This window comes from Protopterus annectens, chromosome 5.part0 (assembly GCF_019279795.1).
Source record: "Protopterus annectens isolate FY-2018-M chromosome 5.part0, PAN1.0, whole genome shotgun sequence".
NCBI classification, from domain to species: Eukaryota; Metazoa; Chordata; order Ceratodontiformes; family Protopteridae; genus Protopterus; species Protopterus annectens.
Window position 1 is genome coordinate 1,081,442,916 of NC_056735.1, and position 21,152 is coordinate 1,081,464,067.

Sequence of the window (21,152 nt, forward strand, 5' to 3'; positions counted from 1 at the left end):
CCACCAACCCCGGAAACTACCATCCCATCAGCTTGACAAGCCTGGTCTGCTAAGCTATGGAGAGGATCATAATGGGAATAATAAATGAAGACATAGGGGACTTGCAGACGTTGGATCCAATCCAGTTTGGCTTTGTCAAGGGCAGATCATGCCTTTTAAACTTGGTTGACTTTTTCAAGACAGTCACCCAGGCCATTGATGTGGGCAAGGCAGTCCACACAGCCTACCTTGACCTGGCAAAGGCTTTCGACACAATACCCCACTCAGGTATCATTGAAAACATTACCAGCTTAATTGTGAACCCATACATCACAGCATGGGTTGCAAACTGGCTAAGTGACAGAACACACAGGGTCAAAGTTGCTGGTGCCATGTCACACTCCAGAGCTGTCACAAGTGGTGTCCCACAGGGCTCAGTCCTGGGCCCACATTTGTTCAGCATCTACTTTTCAGAAGTACAAGCAAACACAGGAGGATTATGGCTGACAAAGTTTGAAGATGACTGCAAACTGGGAACCATAGTTGGAAACCCATCTGACACAGACATCCTTCAGACGGGTCTCATAGACACAGATAACTGGTGCCAGAGCCATGGCCTTACGTTAAACGCTAAACAATGCATAGTCATACCCTTCGGGAACAACAGGGTTACCCCTAGTTCCCATCTAGGTGGCAATCCTCTAAGCACAGAAGAGGTTATCAGGGACCTGGGCACCCAGGTTGACAGTGATATTTTGTTTAACACTCACGTTGCCAGAGTAGGCCTGGGGCAGTTCCTGCTATTAGGACAGAGGTGTGACCTGGTAGTGTCAGGGTGCTGATGTGGGCTTTGACCCTGTTTTCTATTACAGCACTAATATCTACATTCTCTATACTGGGTGCGTTTACACTGCACGCATTTATACTTCTGGCATTGGGTAGCATTACATCTAGGTTACTATCCCTTGTGGTACCTATGAGGTAGGTTTGTGTTTTGTGTGGTTTATGATTGGTGAGGGTGGATGTTAGTCGGGTCCTCAGGTGTGCATATGGTACATGGTATTACATTACTTAACACATGGCATTCATGCCTCAGGTGGTGCTGCAGGGCTGCCTCTGTCAGATGCACATACTACGCTCCCTGTACATGTTTGGAAGCAGGTTGTGTCATGTTAGGCATCCCTGTTACTATATGAGTGAGTCAGAGCGGGTATCAGTCCCAGTGTTCCTACTGACCAAGTGTTTGTGCTATGCGTTGCCTCTTTGCCAAGGCCAGGGCATACTGGGCATGCCTCCTTCTGCCTACTGGGACAAGGTCAGGTTGTTCCTCCTCCGAGTCACCCTCTGCCTGTGGTGGCCTTGGCAATGGTGGGGGGATGTTAGGCCCAGCCCTGTGCTGGTCCTGCTGCAGCTGTTTCTGCAGGATCATATTATGTAGCATAGCACATATCATGACCATTTGGGTACATGTAGTTGGTGTGTACTGCAAGGCTCCACCAGATGTGTCCAGACACCGGAACCGTGACTTGAGCAGCCCAAACACACGCTCTATGACATTACGTGTTTGTGCGTGTGCCTCATTATGGCGTTCCTGTTCAGGTGTGTGTGCATTTCTGATGGGTGTCATCAGCCACGGCTCAAGTGCATAACCTGCATCCCCCACTAGGTGTCCGTGTGGGAAGTCCCCACTGGCAAATGATTGGTACAGCTGCGTCAGATGCCAGATGTGGGAATCGTGGTAGCTCCCAGGGCAGCCAGCACACACATTCATTATTATGCCCTGGGCATCACACACGACCTGGCAGTTGATGGAGGGGTATATCTTGCGGTTAATGTAGACTCTACCCCGCTCACCAGCTGGTGCTTTGATGCATACGTGCGTGCAGTCTATTGCACCCAGCACCTCAGGGTATCCCGCTATTTGCTGGAAGAGACGCATATTGCTGGCCACAACCTCATGGTCATTAGGGACATATATATGATCACTGACATGTGCTGACATGGCATCCAGGAACTGGTGCAGTACCCTGGAGGCTGGTGCCTGTGATATCCCCATCATATCACCAGTTGGTCTCTGGAAGGTACCTGTTGCTAGTTTTCTTAGGCCAACACATACCTTGGTTTCCACTGGTATGGGTTCCCCTCTGTTGGTTCTGTGTGTGAGATGTGGCCTGCACAGCTCAACAATCTGCTGCAGAAGGTCTCTGTCCACTCTGTAGTGCTCTACTATCTCCAGCTCATGTAACCCATGGTAGGTGACCCTGGGCCTGTATACTCTTCTCCTTCTCCTCACTCTGGGTTGTCTATCAGCATCTGCATTGTCACCACCCTCAGCAATTCGCCTTTGCCTGATTATAACAGCTATGGCAGCCCCTAGCATTTCTGCTCTGAGTTCAGCTTTTTTCAGTTTTCAATTCTGATAGCTTACTTTCTTGCAGTATCTCTTGTGAGAAACACCCTGCACTGCTCTTTGCAGTGTTTTAAGTGCTGGGCTGGGCTTCTAGTCTGCCTGCATAATTGCCTGCTTCCAATTGTTTCCACCAATTAACTCCAGCAGTATCCTCTGGCAGTTTCCCTGTATTTTGGTTGTTTCCTGTTTCCTCTCTGTTTCCTGAAGGGGAGCAATGTGTACACCAGCTCAAACACGCTCACAGTCACTTAAACACGCGCACACATCCCTACACGGTGTTACATGCGCGCACACATCCTTACACGGTGTGAACTAGGCTGATTCATGTTAACACGCGCGCACACTGCCTTACACATGTGCACGCCTGCGCAAACCATTGTAAACGGTTTTCAACACGCTCCCACATGTTGAACCTGCCTTCCACGCGTGCACACGTGCGCATGCACGTATTTCAAGAAACTTTGAGTGTAGGGATTGCGTACACCTTCAATTTCTTGACTTTCCTAGTGTTCTGTTGGGACACACCTCCCTCCCTGAAGTCTGTCTGTCATCTTTCACCTTACATTGCCCTCCAATCTGGTACATTTGTATCTATCCTTCCCCCCCGTGATGTCACCTACCTCTTACTCTGTTCCTCCCCCTTCTCTAACTCTTACACTACTCAGAAAGTGCTCATTACCTATGTGGCAGTGTGATTCAGTATTGTAACCCTCATTTACATAGGATTGCCTAGTAATGACTAGTTACATGTCTTACACGGAGCTTTCCCCCCTTGACAACCACTAAACGGAGGCCATATTGTTTTTGGTCTGCAAGTCCCTCCATTGACATTCCATGTAATACATAAATCCCACAATTGTGGGCTTATAAGCTTCGGTTTTTAGTTTTAGGTAGCGCACCCCATTTGCGCGGGTGTGCACTGCAGTTAAACCTCAAAATCCCGTGGAAAAAAAAAAGTTATATAACATATTTTTGCAACAGTTTTTCATGCCAATGGCCACATATTTGGCCATTGGCATGCTTAATGAAACAAATGCACCCTTTATTTGGAGCTGACATAGCTCCGTTTTTAATTTTGCAGAAATGTACTCAGTTGTCATCTGAGTTCATTTCTGCAGCTAACACGTCCGTTACACGGACTGGTTTCTGCTTCATGGATCGCTCAGATACCTCATTTGCATATCTTTGAGCTGCAAATGAGGTATTGAGCATTTCCACGCCCAGTCCGTGTAAGAGACGTGTTAGCTGTCTCTTACACGTAGATTTGGGCTGTTCCTGAATCGGGAGGCTTACACGGAGGCTTACACTACTCTTGAACTCAGTGTAAGCCTTCCTGAATCTGGCCCATTGGGGACCTACAGACACTGGATCCTACCCAATTTGGCTTTGTCAAGGGCAGATCCTGCCTCTTGAACTTGGTCGACTTTTTCGAAAATGTCACTAAGGCCATTGATGAGGGTAAGGCAGTTCACACAGCCTACCTTGACCTAGCAAAAGCGTTCGACACAATACCCCACTCGGGCATCATAGAAAAGCTCACCAGCTTAGATGTAAACCCATATGTCACAAGATGGGTTGCAAACTGGCTCAAGGACAGAACACACAGGGTTAGAGTTGCTGGTGCCATGTCAGACTCTAAGCCGGTCACGAGCGCTGTCCCACAGGGCTCAGTCCTGGGCCCCCTCTTGTTCGGCATTTATTTTTCTGAAGTGCAGGCAAACATAGGGGGATTGTGGCTGACAAAATTTGCAGATGACTGCAAACTGGGCACCATAATTGACACTCCATCAGACACATACATCCTCCAGAGAGGTCTCATAGAAATGGATAACTGGTGCCAGAGCCATGGCCTTAAGCTAAATACCAAAAAATGTATAGTCATACCCTTTGGGAAAAACAAGGTAACCCCTAATTACCACATAGGTGGTAATCCATTAAACATGGAAGAAGTTATCAGGGACCTGGGGACCCAAGTTGACAGCAACCTCTCTTTTGACACTCACATTGCCAAAGTGGTTAGGAAGACCTTCTACATTGCCCACCTGATCGTGAAGGGATTCACATCCAGATCAGGAGAGGTCATTGTACCCCTGTACTCTTCACTTATCAGACCAATAATTGAGTACAACTCCCCATTCGGAATGTACCTTACCCGACACCTGCAGCAGTTGGAAAGACTCCAAAAGTTCCTCACCAAAAGGATAAAGGGGCTCAAACATATGTCATACGATGCCCGACTGAAGAAACTCCAGCTCTATTCAGTCGCATACCATCTGCTCAGAGGTGATCTGTGCCTGACATACAAGGCCATGTCCAACCCGGAATTAATGGACATGCTCCACCTCAAAAATCCAAATCCACCAGAGCCACGAGCAAGAGACTTAAACTTCAACACGGATATAAATAGGACGTGCTGGAGGGACAGATTCATCACCCAGAGACTCCCTACACTATGGAACAGAATCCCAGTCCATGTGAGGCAGAGCCCCTCACTGACTCTGTTCAAGAGAAATCTTGACGAGTGGATGGGAGATCATAGGTTTACCCCGGGAATCATCTCTGTGTCACTGCTGGACAGAGGCACAGCAAACTAATGGGTATAGTATTCTCATCCTAAGGGGTGGTGAAAGCCACACACACTCTGGCTAGGCTTATAAATGCCCTAGGGCAGATAGCCTAGTATGAACCTATGAACCTATGAACCTATAGGACACCAAATATGGGGAATACATACCTTCACAAATGCTGGAAGTATATGTGTGCACACACTCCAGATTAAATATAGTGGAAGCAGCTGTTGAGGTACTAACTGCATGCATTTGTCATGGAAATGCACCTTCCAGCAAGTACACGTCCCCAATGTCACACCAAGAATTGGTCTGCTGTCCAAGATGTTTGGCCATCAAATGTGCACACTTACCTGCAACAGGGGCAGCCGTGGCTTGCACACATCTTACATGCCATGGCATGGGCCCCATACCCAACAGGTAGATCCCATGAGTTGGACATGTAGCAATACCTCACCATTGCATATACCATGGCAAACAATGCAGACAGTCATGTATATGGCGAGGATGTATGGGACAGGAATAATTTAGGAAATAAACAGATGGCCATCCAAGACAGATGATGTCACATGTAGCAAACTGGTCATGCAGGCTGCCAAGCAACATACCACAGCAGTGACAGGGTTGCAGGAATGTCTAGCAAGTACTGGCTGTGCAGTACCCGTGTCAGCAATTGCCTGGACTCTGCAAACATGTGGCCCATGGGCTAGGGTAATCAGATGTGACAGTTGTACCACAGGAAACATCAGCCAGGCCTATCCACAGGTAGCGTATGCATAACAAAAGAGGTCCTCAAAAGACATGCGTTGCAATGTGTACTGGTGTACCAAGACCACATTGGAAACCTACATACATTATCGTGTAAGATACATGTGCTGCACAACTAACACCTCACCCCACCTCAGACCCACCATCCCCATCTGTACAGTGCCAGTGCCAGTGTACACCTGTATGTTTGCCATTCATTAGCTGGGACTAGGCTTGTATATGTGGTGTTCAATGTTTGGGACACTCCAAACTGACACATGTGTAGGCCATATTGTCAAGCATTTGCAAAAAGGTTGAAGTTGGAGAGGGGGGGTGTCATCATGACACAACAGTGCACTGCAGCAGGGAACCAATGGATGCTCTGAATGGCTGTATCTGCACATAGTCAGGGTCAGGAACTGTGGCAGACATAACACTGACTCACCAGCAATAGTGAAAGCAGTGTGTGAACTCCAAGGGATGTGCACATGAGTTGACCTTGCAATCAAGCAGAGTTGGGGGACGTGTGTAGGGCAGACTGGCCATATACTGGCAAATGCAGATGGCCTATGCTAGTATACCCCTGCTAGGAATAGTGACTGTTGTAATACACATAACAGTAGGTGCAACAAACCATCATGATAAGGGCATGCATACATGTGCATCCACAAAGTGTATGTATCTTAATCAGCATCAGAACAACTAACACATTTGTTTGACACTGCATTTGATTGTACAGGACATATGTCACATATCAGGCTCATGTAATGTTAACATATGCAGTAATGTGGTCCCATGGCATATCAAGGAAGAGGGCATCATATCAGTAAGGGTGTTTACACTCCCCATAGCCACAGTAAGGTTTGACGGTTGTCAGTGTAATTGTAATGTATTGGTCATACATGCATCACTGATGATGACATCTGTAAATCAGACAGCAGGCATTCACAAATGACATCTGCCCACATATCATCCCAGGTATGTGTCGGAAAAACACATAGTGGCTGTGAGCAGCAGAGCAGACATAAATGACACAGTAATACACGTTCAGCAATGGTGTGTACACCTGTGTGGTATGGTGCACAGTACATGGCAGGGTGCTGAACAGGTGCACAGCCATACTGTGTACATGGGTGCAGTGTTTTCCAGGGGAAGGGGCATCACCTACTAACACAGTCCATGCACCACACACATGAATACTGTTGTTAGCATGGATTGACTATAGCTGCACTGCATGCTGTTGAGTACCATATGTTATACATGTTGACAGATGGGTAATGGGACATCTGTGTATAATATCTTCGTGCAACCTCACCTGTAAGTGTGTGTGTGTGGGATGGGGAGTTATTTTGTCTGTAAGTGCAATCTGGTTGAGTGAAGTGGGGTTGATGCATGTAGGATATGTGTGTGTGTGTGTGTATGTGTGTGTGTGTTTGTGTGTGTTTCCATGTATGCACATATGTGAATGTGGGGTTGTTCATACATCTCTACTTCCCTTTGGAATTGTCATGGAAAGGATATGGAATGACACATGAGACACCAGGAATACTTGTCTGATATGTAATCTCAGGACAGCTGATAGTATAATAAGGTCTGTGACATGGAAAATGCATTGGGGGGGGGGGACTAGACATCAGGTATACTGTTAAAACTGCACTCAGCAGAAAGGTGAAAGAATACCCATGTATGCAGCACTACAGATGCATTGGGGAATTACTAGACAACACCAGTGAGTGTACAAATATTACTGTTGTCCACATAAGTTAATAAAGCAACAGATCTTACATCCTCTGAGCAATAGTATCGTATGACACTCCAATGCATGACATTATTGAGTGACTGTAGTAGCCCCTAACATATGGGGGCCATGCTCACAATGTTTGGACAAACCCAGGGTGAACACTGCATGACAGCAGTGAGTTCTTGTAAAACCGACTCCAATCAAGTCAAAGAGGTAATGGATTAACAGGTCATGTTTTGTGGTCACTTGTCTAGGCAATTAGAAGAATGATACATTAATGATTGGTATTGATGTATGTAAATTTCCAAGTATGTTGCAGTATGAGGAACTTAAGAGAATAAACTTGAAACAGTCTGTAAACTCAGGGACAGGTAGGTATTATGGTGGAATGCCAAGGTGTGTGTGTGTGTGTGTGTGTGTGTGTGTGTGTGTGTGTGTGTGTGTGTGTGTGTGTGTGTGTGTGTGTGTGTGCGCGTGTGTGCATGTGTGTGTGTGTGTGTGTGTGTGTGTGTCTGTGTGTGTAAATATTTGTGTACTGTTAAGCAATGATGTACAGGTCTTAAAGTACGTTTCTTTATTCCCTCACAGATGGCAAGGTAGGCCAGGGTCCCTCCTGCATACAGTCTGATGTAGGTGTCCATGCAGACACTGAAAATGATGATAGATGTGTTGAGGCACAGGCAGGGTTGTCAGAGGCTGCAACTGAGCCATCGTTTGACATCCCCCTGTTATTCACCCCATCCCCACATACAGTCACAGTGCCTATAGATACCCCATCACCAGTGGCTATAGCAGAGGGACAGTTGGCGGTTGGTGACAGTGCACAGAACAGTGTGGTATCTATGGCTGCTGTGTCTGGACACAGTAGCCATAGCCAGATGTCCAGCATGGTACCACATAGGCAGATGTACAGGGATGCTCATGGGAGGGCCGCTGGTCATTGTGCCCCTGGCAGAAGTGCCACATCTGGTACCACCAGATGCATGTTTCAGGCTGTCATGGAGGTTCAGGCATGTATGGAATGGTACACCAGACAGGGTCTGAGGCTGCAGAGGGCTGCCTTTTTAGATGTAAGTGACAACATCCATGATCTTGCAGGTGCCTCCGTTATTATACAGAGGTCATGGATAGACAGTGGGGTGAGATGGCGTGCCTCCTCGACCGTGTATTGTTCGTGCTAGAGCATGTGATGGGAGTGGTGTGATGGCCATGTGGACATAGGCCAGCAACACCAACATCTGGAGGTCGATGTGGATGTGCAAGGACACCAAGCTGCTCCTGTAGTGGCAGTACCAGCCCCAACACTGTGTGTTTGGGGGGGTGCTATTTACACCACACCACAGCAGGCCATGTGCATGTGGCCCTGGCCAGTCCCAGGAGGGACCTGGTTCCAGCAGACATATATCATCATCAAGGGAGAGTAGCATATTGAGGCTTGTACCTGGATGTGCCTGAGGAACCCCTGGTAGGCACAGTTCTTGTGTCTATGGCCAGAGGCGGCGAACTGCACACCCTGCTAGGTATGGTCTGCAGCTGTCCAACAAACACCTGTATAAGGCAGCCACATGGCAGAACTGTGCGCATGCTTACCCACGCACAATACAAACACACCTAGGGCAACCCCATACCTACACACACCACATCACCACAGCCATAGAAGTAATTTAAACCCCTCAATCACACACATGGTATCAAATGTATGGCCTACTCTAGGTCTCTGGAAAACCAAAAACACACCCTGTGCAAATGATGATACCTGTGCCACATCCCTGTCATCCATAACACTGATGCAGTGACAGGCTAATATGGTGACAGTGACTGCACTACAGTGTACCATAGTACTGCTGTGTAACATGTTGTCAGCAGTAATGTTTAATGCTTACATGTCAGGTAGTGTAGCTGTCCCGCCATGATGCATTATAGTTGTTAGTAACACTGAGTGATTGTGGTCTCCATAATGTTATCCATTTGTGTTGCAGGTGTCCATATATCAGCAGGAAGATGGTTTGCTGTCATATCTCACAAGGGGTATGGCACTGTGATGACACCATGGCTGTGCCATATCCTGGGTACAGTTGAACACATGTCACAGGCCTGTATAACACTTACTGCCTGTGCCACATGGCCACTAGGTCTGGGGGTGGTGTATACAGGTGAGTGCATCCTTCTACAGTGGAGACTGGTAGCTGTACTGGGTGGTACACATAACATGTTTGTGTATAACACACACAGAGGTATAGGTGTTGATGTACTACACAGAGAATACTGTACACATGGATGTATGTACCTGTGCAAGGAACCCATTGTAGCCCATGTAATTCTACCAAGCCAGACTACGCAGAGCAACACACTGTGGAAATAAGCAGTCCGATAGTTTGAGGTCATTGACAATAGTACCAGCAGGGTATATGTCCCCTTCCCCAATGTAGTGCAATCCTCAACATGGTAAACATATGTGGGCTGGTGTGGGTGAGAGGTGCTGTAGAACCACAGATAGTGTGATAGACAAATACATAGCCTATTAACATGAACTGTACAGTATTACAGCCAGCTACACAGGGGGATACACTTAACAGTAACCTCAATTATGTTGGCTGTGTCCACAACAGCCACACCCAGCTATATATAACAAGCCCAGTATTGCTGCACACCTATACAGTGGGGGAAGAGGCCATTTACACAGCTAACAGTAGTTGTGATGGAATGTATGTCCACAGGATGATACCTATGACATGTTAGCATATGCCACTCAGTTCTTGGACAAATGACCCTCTGGGACATGTATATTTAGCAACCTGAAGTAGATCCGTCCACATACACATACACTCTTAATTGGCAAAACTGGGACTAGACCCCTACCTAGGTATGTAGGGTTACTATTTGTGTGGCATTAATTTCACACCCCACACAGCTTTTAGGATGAGGTGTGTTCCAGGTTACATGTTACATGCAGGACATCTCCAGGCATGTACAGTATGGTAATGGGGGATGTAATGGTTGTATATGGACAATACATAGTGTGACATACTATCATATACACACTGACAAACACATAACAGTCAGACACACATCTGAGAGACCTGGGCCTATCAGTGCTAACTACCTTGTCAGCGTGTCCAATGTGTTACAGGTAGGCTGCACACAGTGCATGCATAACCGGGCAGGATAGTGTTATCAGTTACCTGTATGGTTGATGGTGACAGTGGTCTCCATGCAGTGGTACACGGGACATGTACTGGGGTATCCAGCACCCACACCCCACTGTGGATATTGTATGAACTGGAACCCATGATGACACTCTGACGTACCCCCCATCAGACATTGACCAGGACTGCAATACAACCCCTTGTCCATCCCAAGAGTGCTACTACAGAGATATGCATCTAATGGACATGCCACAGACATAGTAGGATGATGCATTGTCATGCCTCACCTATGGGCAGCAACATCACTATCCCTAATACTATGTGGCAATGCGTATTGTAATAGGAGCATGTGGCCTCAGAATGCTGTACCCTACATATGTACACACATGCACACATACACACACTTGCCAGAACTCAGTGGGTATCCCGTGCCTATCAACCCATTTGTACAACAGTGTTGTGCTGCTACTGCAAGGCCCAGGTATCCCTTAGGGAGAGGAGTGTAACAAAGTACATGGAATGTCCGGTACAGCAGCAGCCACATCTAACTATGACAATGGGTGTTGCGATGGATGTGAAGGGCCTCAGGGTATTCCCAACTACAAGTCTACTAACACACAGACACTGATATTCTCAGTAATGCACATGTACACACATGTCAGTACTGGGGTGCATCGGTGCAGGTGTTCATAGGTGTGTACCTGGCTATTGTACATGGAGAGATGGGAAGTGTAGGGGATGTGTGTACAGTGGTATCATGCCACCTACCATGTGCCAGCAGGCCATCTATCTACAGACACCACTGTGGTGACCCTCAGGGTGAGAGTGATATGCATCATCCAATCCTCTGGGTGCCTCCTGCAGAAGGCCCATGAGGTGCTCCATTTGACATGTGCGCAACATGTATTAGATAACATGGTTAGTGTCTGTCTTGGAAACCTGTACCCAAGCATGTTCTGTTGACAGTGGTAGTGTAGTGGAGGTATCCATGGCATGTGGTGCATACAGGGTGTTGAGTCCTCTCTGTGCCATTTATAACACAGCTGGGCAGATGTGTCAGTGTCAGTCAAGCATAGATTGCCTGTACATATCCAAGATGGATACCTGACATATGCACATCTGTACAGGGACTGACAGACATCAGCTCACCAACTAGCTATGCAGTAGGATGAATGTGTTGACAGACAGATGTCTGATACCGATAGGTATGTTATTACTACATGATGGCAGCCCTCACTGACATGTGCTATACAGACAGTAGTCTACAGTTATTTTCCACATGTCAGATCATTATCCAGTAGGAAATATATAATGTGACACAGCTCACAAACCAGGAACACGACAGTAAGGACTAAGAATCCATCTATGCATGCAGGGGTGTTTGTTTCCAGTACTACAATTAGCAATCTACTCTTGCTTAGGAAAACACTGTCAACAGTAGAAATATAATGATATACTACATGCCAGTGTGACTGCATATGACTTGAGATACTTCCCTTGTATGTAACACATTCACACGTATAAGAGTGTACTACAAGTCATATATACTCAAGTGTCCCATACAGGAGACTCACACCCCTTGCTACTGTAATGACAGCACATAGATGCATGTTATGTACATAGCATTACATACACTTATTACAGATGTCATTACCTTGCTATGTTATCAGAGTGGGACTTGAGCACTGGTTACCAGGGCTGAACCATGCTTAGCAGGTGTCAGCATTGCTGCAATATAACAGCTAAGCACATTTGTGCACTGGTAAGAGCCCGTATGTTTAACTGTATGTTAGCACCATTTAGCTTCATGCAAACCTGCCCAAATGCACTTAAAGCTGCTCAAAACTGCCTTAACCACTCTGTATCCAACAACCCTTGTTCTGCGCAGCAACAAAATAAACAGTCCTTGCAGGTTTTGAACCCAGAACACGGTACACTATTGGCAGAACAGTTAACCACTACACCATGACAGCTGTGAAGACAGCTGTTGTCTTTCCAATATATCTGTCAGTACACATATTGAATAGTATTGAACAATTGCTGTGATTTCTACAATTGTATAGTACTTGTTAGTGATATTGCTGTTGCATCACATATGTTATATCTTAATATACACATATCAGATACATACGGTGTGATACATCTGGGAAGATATACACAACAGCAATGTTTACACATGACAGAGATATGGATATATAGGTTCATAGGTTCATAGTTTAGTACTAAGATAACTGCCCTTGCAAGCCATTTTAAGCCTAGCCAATTATCCCTTGTGAGCCTCAAACCCTGCACCTTGAGTTTGTAAGGCAAACACCTTAGCCATTGCGCCACCCTCCCTATACCATATGTCAAGAACATGGAGTGGAGTCATACCTCATCACCAATAGTCTCAACCTCTTAGTGCAAGGGGATATCATGTATGTATTGCAGGTATATATGTAGACTGTTGCTACTGTAACAGGGTTGGTCTTAACAGACATATTGTGTGTGGGAGCTCACATCTGCTATTGACATGTACTCCATCAGTTACTGACAGACATCCTAAGGTCATCATAGTACACTACCACTGTTATCACAGTAATTATCCTGTGGACTACAGCAGAGATATGACCAATATATGTGGACAGTCTGGCACACTCTGGTCAGTCCAGAGGTATACACAGATCCCTTTAGTGCGAGACATGTGGACCAAGCCTGACAATTTGGATGTTAACAGTCATGTACATGGGTATATCACATAAATACTGGACTACATATGACCACACAGTTTATGCATTCACACACTCCTGTCTGTCCTGACACATAATAACTGGTGGTATAGAGGTCACATGGCCACATACTACCCAGTAGTTAGTGACATACATCTGTACAGCATCCCACTGCTTTGTCAGAAATACACAACAGTTATGGTGGCCTTGCAGCAGTACATCTGGCAAATATCTGGATATAAAATCACACTGGGTAATTACACTAAGCAGCTAGGCATGTAACAAAGCACTGTGCAAACTACAGGCAGATTGTCACAACACTGGCCTACATTTCTTATGGGGGAATACACATGTACCTGCAAATATAGCAGGCTCTACAGGCATGTCACAGCACAGAGTAACAGGCACCTGTGTGAAAGCGCATACCCACAACCAATGTGAACACAGCCACATATGGTACGTAAGCTTAATATTACACTATATGGACTGTCTGATCAACACCATCCTCATATGTGCCACTTACACACTAACCCTACATATACTGGGCTACGACACAGTGTGGTCCAATGCCTGTCTGTGGTATGTGACACATGTCTGTTTGTCCCTACAAACATGGGAGCCGATAGGGTACCATACACTGGAACAGCGTGTAACATCAGCTAGAACAGGACCAAGAACAATGACATCTACCACAGTCTGTGCACAGGTCAAGGTACGTATTTGCAATACACATACTGATGACAATCACCATAAGTACACAGACCCCGCCATTGTACAAACAACCACAGAATGCCCAGGTTATGTCCTCAAATATAACCCTTACTATACATAACATGTCTTAGCAGTCTGATATCTGACTGCCTTGTTATCAGGTATGATGTCAATAAATAATGGTGTACAGAACATATGCACCTCTTACTGCATGACATATCTACAAAGGTTGACAGACTTGTGGCTGGAAGCACAAGCACTGGGCCAATATTGGCATGTTGATGTGATACCCTCATACATTTACTGATGTAACAGGGTTTATTGTGACATATGTCCTATGAGAGATATGAAGGCAGTAACTGTCATGGCTGTCACCATGTACTGACTGCAATCCTCAAACTATGCTTCTGCTGTTCTAAGATAGGTGATCTGTGATTAACGCAAGAAACACAAGACTCCAAACACTGGCCAGTCTGCAGATAACCCTACAGGTGGGAGTTTCCTCAAACACATAACACTGTCATGACAGGTATTAAATCATGTCGACCAGCCATATCCATACAAACCCTGTTAAACCAACATTACTCCAAATGCAGAAGAGCAACACTTAATTCTGTAGTCATGTCTGGAGCATCTCCCTCCTGTTTGTTGGCCTGTCTCCACAGTGTATGTTGTTAGAGGTATATCCCACTACCATCTGTGATTCTGTTTGCCAAACACCGACATGAAGTCCTGCTCACCCTGAATGAAAAGGGCCAAAACCCACATGATGTTACTAGTTATATGAGTGTGTGTCCATGCTATTGGCTATGGGAATGTTACCACAGCTGTTCCACATGCAATCAGATAGTGGTGGTCTGCAATTCGTGCAGAGGCCATCAGCTGATCATGAGCATCACTTACAAAACACAAGTTGCTGACTAAGCAAAGCAGGTGTACTTCTCCACATCCACTAGACAGGGAGTGACAGAGATGGACAGAGACAAAGTAAGACAGGGAGGGGGTGGGAGAGTAAAACCTAAACATGTTTGTGTCACACACTTACCAGTACAGGGTTTCAAACCCCTGCCTGACTACACATTGCTATCACATGTCTATGTAGTTATTGCATGCGCCACAGCGCTTACATGTTGGGGAGCTGTCCAAAAGTATATTCGATGGAGAGTGACATCTGCAACAGTAATAAAGGGGGAATAAGGTAGGTGTAGTACACACGCCTGTCCATATGAACAGGTGTCAAGGTCAAAACAGCCACACTCTCTCAGGGACTCACATACATTATCACAGTTGTCAGGGTCAGGATTAAACTTCCTAACTAGTTAGTTTGCCACAATATAGTAATACGCAGGTATCACATGCACCACAGGGGTTATCAGGATGATATATGGGCAAAGGCTATGTCAAGGTGTCTGACATCAGAAGGCATGCTTCACTAGGCCAATGGGAGATGTAGTGAGTGTGAATAGTGTCCAAATATTTATACTTCACACATACACAGACACAGGTTTGCCAGTACTGACATGCATTGGTGCATTGCTTCACAGGTATGTAGTGCCTGACTGTGCCAGAAGGCTGGACAAGGCTAGGTAAAGGGTACACATTGGCATCAGGCCACATGACAATGGTCTACAGTGTGGCTCAGGGGTGTAGTGTCTGGATTGTCCCGAACAGGTGGGTATTGTATTCACCATCCAGTCATCTGGGTTACTATTGTGGGTGGCCACTGCTGTGCAATGCCTGCCATGTATGTGTTCTATATTCAATGACATGGACAGTGTCTGGGATGTGCATACATCCCACATGCATGTTCTGTGGCATGTGGAAGTGTACTGGGGTGTCTGGGGCATGTTGTGTACACAGATTGTTATCATCAGATGTGCCATTCCTGCCCACATGTGGTGAGAATTGGCAATGGAGACCAGGTTGACCCTGCACCTACATTGACAGCATGATACAGGTATACCCTGGTGTCAATGGCATCTGTCCATACAGGGCATGTGTATAAGGCATGGTATGCCCTTTGTGGGTTACATTTGCTGGCTCTACAGTTGTTGCAGGCGTCCAGTGGGGAACATAGTGAAGGAGCACTGTATGCAATGATTTTCCTACTGTAGGGATGGGACAGGGTGCCATGCCCTCCATAGTCCATTGCAATCACACCATGGTTACTATCTGTGGGCAATAAGCAGGGAATTACCAACATAGTGGTTGTTGCCTAGCCGAGTGTGTTTGTGTAATGAGACATGGGTGGAGAGTGTTTTCTGGGTAATACAAGGGTTGCCTATATTGTTTGCCAAGCCATGATGTCACATATAGGGGTATGGATTGTCTACCCCAGCCTCTCTGCTGTTTTACATCTGTTATCCTTGTAAGGTGGACATTGTGATATATAATAGGCCCACCATATAAAACATTTTCAAAACCCACTACACAATGAGTCCTCTTGTTACACACTCACAGCTGCCTTCACACAGAATACGTATGACAAACAAACACACCAAATCTCATAGTTGCCATGTCTGGAAATAGACCTCCTTCTTAACTAGTACATCACACTACAGCATTACACAGTTATAGCATGCACCATGGAGATTACTGGGCTACTCATTCTCCAAATGTGTATTTCAAAGTGAATAACATTAGCAGGCTTGCCAAAGTAGGGCAATGGAAGTTGTAGTGACTGTGAATGGCCTCAAAAGCATTGATCCCTAAGCAGACAAACAAACACACAAACCTTTACACTTATCATGTCTGGGATATGAACTCCTACCTAATTAGTACATCACACTACCGCATTATGCAGATATAGCATGAGCTAATTACTGGGATAGTCTTTCCCCAAAGGTGTATTTCAAAGTAAATGACATCAGGAACCTTGACAAGGTCGGGCAATGGAAAGTGTAGTTTATAGGTTCATAGGTTGATACTAGGCTATCGGCCCTAGGGCCTATACATGCCTAGACATGACAAGTCCCTGGCTATGTCTTCCCACAATATTTACTTCCCTGGACCCCTGTCAAGCAGGGCAGCTGATATTTTCCCCAGGATCAATTTCCTATATCCCATTCAATCATCCAGGTTCCTTTTGAAGAGGGCCAAAGAGGCACTCTGCTTGACATGTATGGGCAGTCTATTCTACAGTCTGGGATGTCTCTGGGTCAGGAACACACCCCTTCAGCATGTATTGTTTATTGTGATGACAAGATTTGGATCACTGGAGCATGTGGCTGTGAGGGTTTGGAATTCTTTAAGTACAGCATGTCCAACAGCTGTGGGTTTGACATGGCATGGTATGTTAAGCAGAGATCTCATCTGAGAACACAATATGTGACAGAGTATAGCTGGATGATTTTTACACGGTCAGCATAGGGCATCTGGTTTAGGCCTGTGATTCATTTTGTGAGGTACGTCTGCAGCCTTTCTAGGTGTTGCAGATGTCTTGCGAGGTACATACATAATGGGCCATTGTAGTCTGTACTGGGTCTACTGAGAGATGACTACTGTGGGACAATGTCCTCCTTTTCCTGGATGTTAAAGCCCTTGGTGGTGAGGTGTGCCACATAGGTGTGTTTCCTGACTGTTGTGGCAATGTGATTATCAAAGGTGAGACCACTGTCCACCTGAGTCTCTAAGTCTGTTATCACACTTTAGGTGTTTAGTGTACTGCCACCTATGTGGTACTTCACAGATACATGTCCCTTCCCAAAGGGGATAACTATACATTTCCTGGCATTGATCTTGAGGCCATGGCTCAGGCACCAAGCTTGTCTTTGTGTAAGGTCTTTCTGTAGAATATCCACATCATGCGGGGATTCAATATTGGCTCCCAGTGTGCAGTCATCTGTGAGCTTTGTTTGATAGTGTCCCATACTACTGAACTGTACTTCAGAGCAGTAGATGCCAAACAACGGCGGTGCCAGGACTGAAACCTAAGGTACTCCAACTGTCACTTGTCTGGGGCTGGAGCTGGTGTCACCAACATTTACAGTGTGAGTTTTGTCAGTACAGCAGTTGGCAGCCCATCAGATGACATAGGGATTAATGGCCAGCTTGATACATTTATCTAAGATTCCAGACTAGGGGATGGTGTTGAAGGCCTTGGCGAGGTCTGGATAGGCTGTGTGAACCACCTTACCCTCGTCCACATCTCTGGAGATGGATTCACAGTTGTCAATCAGGTTGATGTGACATGATCGGCCCTTCACACACCCAACCTGGTTGGGGTCCAGTGTTTGCAGCTTGCCAATGTCTTTGCTTTAATTTCCATAGTAATACATTCCATGGCCTTGCAGATCAGGCACGTCATATTGCTGGGGCTGTAGTTCCCAGGATCCAAGGTGGATCCCCCCTTGTGGACTGGGATAACTGTAGCTGTGTGCCACACAGTGGGCATGAAGCCTGACATGTGGCTATGATTAGACATGGCACGTAGGTGTGGTGCCAGTTCAGTTTGTAGCTCATGTAGTACACAGCCCAGGATGTTGACTGGTCCCATGGCTGCTGTTGTCATAGCTCTGGAGAGTGTGGTTTTTACCTATGTGGCCGTTATTACTGGAATCTGGCAATCTTTCCATGTTGAGATGGTCCCTTTGGGGGGTGGGAGGGGGGTGCAGTTGGCACTGAATCGATCTGCCAGGATATTGGCAATATCCCTGGGAGCAGTATATTTAATACTATCCTGTTGTAGCTCAGAGCAGATTTGAGCATTGCCATTTAGATTCCTCACATAGCTATGGAATGACTTGCAGTTGTCTTTGACATATTTGGCTATATTATGTTCATAACTAGCTTTGGTGGATGTTATGAGGCATCTCTGCTTCTTACTGTGGCTGTTAAGGGAGAGTTTTGCATCCTGGAAATTCCCTCGTTTGTGCATAAATTTCCTCCTTTTGTTGTACAGTATGTTTATGGCAGGGGGCCATCACATTGGCTTCCTTTTCTTGGCGGGGAGCGTCTTGGTTCTTTATTGGATGGAATGATTCATGCATGAGTAGATGTGCTTGCACAGTGCCTTCATGTAGGATTCAGCAGTCGTCCTTTCAGTTCCCTTTTGCATGGGTGTCATGACATTAGTCACGTCTGACATGTGCAGCATGACACTGGCTTTGGAGATGTGTGTTATGGAGGTTTCCTTACTGGGGTGTGGGGGAGAGATGTTGATGTTAAGGGTGATTAGCTCATGGGCAGACCTGACCACCGATGGGGTGACCATAGGTGTGGAGCATTGATTTCCCATGTTGATAATGACTAGGTCTAGGATATTTGAGCCCCTGATGCGACTATGGGTTACTTGATCCAGGGCATTAGGAATTATGACTTCCAAGAACCGCTGGGCACACATGTTGGTACACAAGTAGTTTTCCCAGTTAATGGCAGGGTAGTGTAAGTCTCCCAGTATTAGGGTGTTTGTTTGTATCATAATATTTCACAGTATGTTTCAAAAGCTGTAGTGGGAACCATGGGGCATGGTGGGGGATCTGTAGCAAGCTATACAATTTGGAATGCAGTCTGACCTACTGTTAGTTGCACCAGGGGTATTTCTGACACATTCTGTTGGGCAAGTAGCCTGGTGATTCGAATATCCTTGGTGAATATGGACACTCCTCCACCTTTATTGTTTTAGTCCTGGTTTGGTGGCCAACAGGTGCGGTGAGAGCCGTACCTGGTATTGCAGGGGTGCTCTCTGGAGCTTTTGATCAGGTCTCTGTTACTGCACAGTTATTGATTTTCTCCATTTTTAGGTGTGCGTAGTGAAAGTGAATGGCTACATTAAACATTGATCCCTGCACACACACAAAGCATTTCACAGTTGCCATGTCTGGGAATAGAACTCCTATCTAACTAGTATATCATACTACAGCATTACAAAGTTATAGCACGCACCACAGGGCTTACTGGAGTATGCCTTCCCCATAGGTGTATTTCAAAATGAATGACATCAGCAGCCCTGCCAAAGTAGGGCATTTGAAATTGTAGTGAGTGTGAATGGCCTCAAAAACATTGATCCCTACACAAACAAACACACAAAGTTGCCATGTCTGGGATGAGAACTCCTACATAACTAGTACATCACACTACAGCATTAGGCAGTTATAGGAAATGCTACAGAGATTACTGGGCTACTACTTTCCCAAAGGTGTATTTCAAGGTGAAGACAGCAGGCTTGCCATGGTAGGGCAATGGGGAGTGCAGTGTGTGTGCATGGGCCATAATACATTCATCTAGAGGCAGACACACAACACTGAGGCACACATGTTTATATTCCCACAGGTACATGTATACAACTGCTAGATGACTACTGATCTGTATAGTCATGTTACACAGTTAGCACAAGCACCACAAACACTATAGTGCTGAAGGATACCAGAGGCAAATGTCTATGGTGATTGACATTTGCACATCATGTGGTTTTAGCGAATTGGATGTTTGCTGGGTGGGACAGGCCTCATGTTGGGAAGCTTTTTGTCACTGTCTGTCACTCTCTTCCACACATCTATGTATGTGTAATATTGGTCTATTATAGTGTGTTGTCCTTGGATATATGTGTGTATTCCTATCCAATGTGTGTGGAAAGCATGTCTGGTGTGTACTGAGGACTGTGTGAACTAATATCTGTGACTGTCAGATATGTATAGTCCACTGTTGTTGCCAGACATGGGCTTCATTAAGTGTGTGAGCATGCCCAGTATGACCTTTCACTATTTTGTTAACTGACATGGCCTTCATTTCTCTAAGTGTGGGAGCATGCCCAGTATGACCTTCTGTACTGAATGTGGGAATCCATTCCAGGTAGATTGTACTCCAGTGCAGGATTTTGTGTTCTACACCTACAGCTAGCAACTTGTTTCTGTGGGATATCTGTAGATCAGTTGACAATATGAGGTCAAAATGGGCAAAGGATAGTGGGTTACTGTAAGTAATTGTGTCTGTCCTGCTTCTGATACATGGTCTTGGTCTTAGCAGAGATATTCAGACATATGTAGTGTTTTACACTGTGAAGTTTTATGTCAAGTACTGTCAAGTATACATATTTGCTTGCAGCGATGTCCTGGGAAACACAGGTTGCATGCAGCTGTGTCCAGTATTGTGCCCTGCATCCTAAATATTCTTGCACAATCATGCCATTCTGGAGAGGAAGCTGCA